At 44.4% G+C, this 5,355-nt stretch overlaps 1 pseudogene; it reads right to left on the bottom strand.

Annotated features, from left to right (window-relative positions):
• On the bottom strand, positions 1 to 2,988 carry LOC148978281 (uncharacterized; annotated as a pseudogene).
• Between the last annotated feature and the right edge of the window lie 2,367 nt (positions 2,989 to 5,355).

Raw genomic sequence — 5,355 nt, forward strand, 5'->3', positions numbered from 1 at the left:
CTAATTTGTCCTAGCCAAATTACTAGAGAGAAGAGCAGCCCCAGCCCAGGAGGGATGAATACCATCTCTTTTAAACAGGTCAGGCTTGCCCCCAAAACTTTTCAAAATTGTCTATAAATTCCACATTATTTTGCGGACACCACTCAGACAACCAACGATTAAGTGAGGACAGTCTACTGACTATCTCATCACTCCTGCGAGCAGGAAGGGGGCCAGAGCAAATTACAGTGCCCGACATTGTACTTGCGAGTTCACACACCTCTTTAATATTAATTTAATTTTGGTGATCTCCGACTAGCAGAGTCGAACATCATTAGCGCCGACATGAATAATGATCTTAGAGAATTTACGATTAGAATTAGCCAGCACTTTTAAATTTGCTGTAATGTCAGGCGCTCTGGCTCCCAGCAAACATGTGACTATGGTGGCTGGTGTCTCCATGTTCACGTTCCGTGTGATCGAATCACCAATTACCAGGGCACAATAAAGAGGTTTCTGAGTGGGTGTTTCACTGAGTGGGGCAAATCGATTTGTTATGCAAAGAGTAACGGAAGTATTACTGATTGGTTAATTAATTTGAATATCCCCAACTGAGCAAGTGTCACCAGGTGACAAAGTGAGGAACCATGAACGCGGTGTTGTTTCCATGGGGAGCTAATTTAATGTAACACCCCGCCGGTTGCCCCATGAAAAACAGTTCGGCTGGATTCCGCAAAGGAGAAACGAGCGGCAGCTGTGAGATGGGCGGAGATTGAATCATCGCGTTCACGAGGGGGATCATAAAAGCGGATGTTTGAGTGAAGAGCAGTGTGTGGCAGGGGACAGAGGAACCCACGGCAGGGAAGGAGCCTGAACACAGCAGTTTAACCCCGGATAGAGAAGGAGAGACAGCAGTAACAGTTAAGTGCTATTGGAGATCCTCATTATCTGACTCTGGTCTCATACCGTTATCAGTGATCAGCGAATTTGCCTATTGAGGTCTTCTGTTTGATCTTGTGGAAACCTTTTTATGGCAGTGATGTGTGCGTAGTATACTCTCCATACAGTGTGGACACGCTGTTCCATTGGCACGAGAGGAGTGAGCTGGCTGGGATTACGAGTGGAGATCTTATTCACTGCGAGTGGTGTGAGTTGCTGTATCTAGTGTGAAGTGACTATTGTGGAGTGATCACATGATTATTTGAAGTGATTGACGGTTGCACTGAGGTGAGGATTGTTGTGTCTGTTCGTGCCCCCCAGCCGTCTTATTCCAGAATTAACCCCTTACTGTGTGCGTTGAGTATGCCCTGTGCAGGAGTGTGCCTCCGGTCTATCCAGTGTGAAGAGGAGTCGTGAAATGTTTATGCACTGCTGTCTGACTTCCCTGTCCTAAATAAGAACCAGCATCTTTCCATTGAGACTCTCATATTGAAAGCCTGAATCTGTCCACCGAGTCTCTCATGCTGAAGCCAGCCACCTGCTGTGAGTACGTATATACTATTGACTCAAAGATGAATTGTGGAATGTTTATGCACTGTTGTTTGACTTCCCTGTCCTAAAGAAGAACCAGCATCTTTCCAGTGCGCCTCTCATATTGAAAGCCTGAATCTGCCCACCGAGTCTCTCATGCTGAAGTCAGCCACTTCCAGAACAGTATCTGCTCTATACTTACCTCTGGCTGTCCGAAGAGGAACTGCCGTGTAAATTCCAGAACAGTATCTGCTCTATACTTACCCCTGGCTGTCTGAAGAGGAACTGCCGTGTGAATTCCAGAATAGCATCTGCTCTATACTTACCCCTGGCTGTCCGAAGAGGAACTGCCGTGTGAATTCCAGAATAGCATCTGCTCTATACTTACCCCTGGCTGTCTGAAGAGGAACTGCCGTGTGAATTCCAGAACAGTATCTGCTCTATACTTACCCCTGGCTGTCTGAAGGGGAACTGCCATGTGAATTCCAGAACAGCATCTGCTCTATACTTGCCTCTGGCTGTCCGAAGAGGAACTGCCGTGTGAATTCCAGAATAGTACCTGCTCTATACTTACCCCTGGCTGTCTGAAGAGGAACTGCCGTGTGACTTCCAGAACAGTATCTGCTCTATACTTACCCCTGGCTGTCCGAAGAGGAACTGCCGTGTGAATTCCAGAATAGCATCTGCTCTATACTTACCCCTGGCTGTCTGAAGGGGAACTGCCATGTGAATTCCAGAACAGCATCTGCTCTATACTTACCCCTGGCTGTCTGAAGAGGAACTGCCGTGTGAATTCCAGAACAGCATCTGCTCTATACTTACCTCTGGCTGTCCGAAGAGGAACTGCCGTGTGAATTCCAGAATAGTACCTGCTCTATACTTACCCCTGGCTGTCTGAAGAGGAACTGCCGTGTGAATTCCAGAACAGTATCTGCTCTATACTTACCCCTGGCTGTCTGAAGGGGAACTGCTGTGTGAATTCCAGAACAGCATCTGCTCTATACTTACCCCTGGCTGTCCGAAGAGGAACTGCCGTGTGAATTCCAGAACAGCATCTGCTCTATACTTACCCCTGGCTGTCTGAAGAGGAACTGCCGTGTGAATTCCAGAACAGTATCTGCTCTATACTTACCCCTGGCTGTCCGAAGAGGAACTGCCGTGTGAATTCCAGAATAGCATCTGCTCTATACTTACCCCTGGCTGTCCGAAGAGGAACTGCCGTGTGAATTCCAGAACAGTATCTGCTCTATACTTACCCCTGGCTGTCCGAAGAGGAACTGCCGTGTGAATTCCAGAATAGCATCTGCTCTATACTTGCCCCTGGCTGTCCGAAGAGGAACTGCCGTGTGAATTCCAGAACAGCATCCGATCTATACTTACCCCTAGCAGCCAAGAAGAAGAAACATCCAGTTTTAGTTTATGAAATTTTAATTCAATAAAATATTTTTATATTTGATACCTTGTTTGTGGTCGTGGTGTTTCTGGGTAACTCCTCGAGGTGGTACGCCCATAGGGGTGGTCTGTAACAGGGGGGGCCATCCCGACCTGTGACACAAGCCAAAAGGCAACACTGGCAAGGAACCGAAAAACTCCATCAAGTGGCCTAATGCTGTCCTAAAAGCCAAGAACGGCCATGTAAACACCGGCAAAAACCCGAATATGCTCATATGCCAGATTTTAAAAACCGGGATATTATACCTGGGGTACCCCTTTTCTAACCCGAATTTTTGGTCATGTAAACGCGTAGCGGCATATCCCCATAGTGGATGCCATCCCCATGACCACCCTCATTTCCCTTAAGCATTTTTATAGGCTTCGTAAGAGAACAAAAAACAAATATAGACGCGCCCACATATATATATATATATATATATATATATATATATCACGGAGTTATCGGTTATAATCAGCTCCCCATGTTATATTGTAGGCTTATGAATTTCTCTTAAACAATGAAATTGTTGTACAATGAAAAACGCATAAACATATGACGGTTCGCATATCTACACTTGGCTTACTATTAAAACTAAACCAACACACAGAGTTGAACTTCCACTTGTCGTCTGTACTGTATTTTCGTAAGCAGATGCGTCTAAATTCTAATTTTTTAAGGTACTTCATTAATGCACTTCTTTGGGCTGCGTGATGAAGCTAAAAGAAATTCTCACCTAGGACTCCAGTGTGTGTTGTGCTCAAACAAGCAGAAAGACCCAATAAAACCACACTAAACAAGCAGCACACTTGAACTGTCATCCTCTCGACCTGCGATCTCACAATCAACTCTGCTGGAAGATGCACTGAGTTAGTGAGTCAGCAGGGGCAGACAGCGAGGACCACAAAACTACAAAGGAAACCCCTGTTGCTGCATCAAAATACCCCCTGAGTCCCACAACAAATGCTATGAAAAGAGTTTAAAGCACTTTTTGAAAATGCGTTTTTAAAGATCCAATTGGAGTTCTGGGCAACTCCAACCCTAATGGAAATCACCTGTCTGTAGCTTTCTAATATAGCCTATTCTTGAAGACTTTGATTAGCTTGTTCAGGTGTGTTTGATCAGGGTTGGACGTCGTAATAATAACCGTAATTTGGATATGATTGATTGGTTTTATGGCAACACTATCAACGGCAAATGAATCTGCAGTGGTCATGCCTTTCAGACTAGGTTCATGTTTATAACTGTAATCTTGTGGGGTGGACTCATTCAAAGTTATGTTATCGTTTGGTTTTAGCCAGGGTTCTGTCAATCACAGCACATCTAGATTATAATCTGAAATCATATCATTAACTATGAGCGATTTTTAAGTAAGTGATCTAATATTCAGCAACCCAAGCTTTATCATTTGCTCATCTGTATTATATCTGTTGAACATCAATTAGATTTTTAATCTTAAGTTTTTTGGATATCCAAATTCGGGGAACAGACGCAGTCTTTATATGATATATCTAGGTGAAAGAGCCTCTATGTGATGGGATTTGTCTGACCTTGTTGACGCGAGGCCACTAGCAGACGGTCGGTTTAGCCAGTCTGTCTGCTTCCTGACCTGGTGCCAAATTTGTCATGTTTTAGGTCCAAGACTATGAGCCAAATTACTAGAGAGAAGAGCAGCCCCAGCCCAGGAGGTATGAATACCATCTCTTTTAAACAGGTCAGGCTTGCCCCCAAAACTTTTCAAAATTGTCTATAAATTCCACATTATTTTGCGGACACCACTCAGACAACCAACGATTAAGTGAGGACTGTCTACTGACTATCTCATCACTCCTGCGAGCAGGAAGGGGGCCAGAGCAAATTACAGTGCCCGACATTGTACTTGCGAGTTCACACACCTCTTTAATATTAATTTAATTTTGGTGATCTCCGACTAGCGGAGTCGAACATCATTAGCGCCGACATGAATAATGATCTTAGAGAATTTACGATTAGCATTAGCCAGCACTTTTAAATTTGCTGTGATGTCAGGCGCTCTGGCTCCCGGCAAACATGTGACTATGGTGGCTGGTGTCTCCATGTTCACGTTCCGTGTGATCAAATCACCAATTACCAGGGCACAATCAAGAGGTTTCAGTATGCCTAGCGGGTTTCTGTTCGAGCTGATCGGAATTTGAACAAGATGCGCTGTGTGCTGCAATAACAATTACTCAAAACCTTAGCATATATACTATACTAAATTAATATTATACCAATGGTGGTGGGGAGTTTAGAACATTTCATGTGTGGCTAATCTTGTGTTGACGTGAACTCAAAAGTGACATACGTCAGGGATCAGGTAGCACAGAGGGGAGGGGTGTGTGTGTGGAGGGGCGGGATGAGTTTTTTTTTAAAACTTCCCTACTGTCTCAGGCTTTCTCAACTGATTTTTAACATTGTATACTATAGCTTTAAAATTTAAGTACTCTGAAAAAGAA

The sequence above is a fragment of the Pimephales promelas genome, chromosome 7 (assembly GCF_988280905.1).
Source record: "Pimephales promelas chromosome 7, fPimPro1.hap1.1, whole genome shotgun sequence".
Lineage (NCBI taxonomy): Eukaryota > Metazoa > Chordata > Actinopteri > Cypriniformes > Leuciscidae > Pimephales > Pimephales promelas.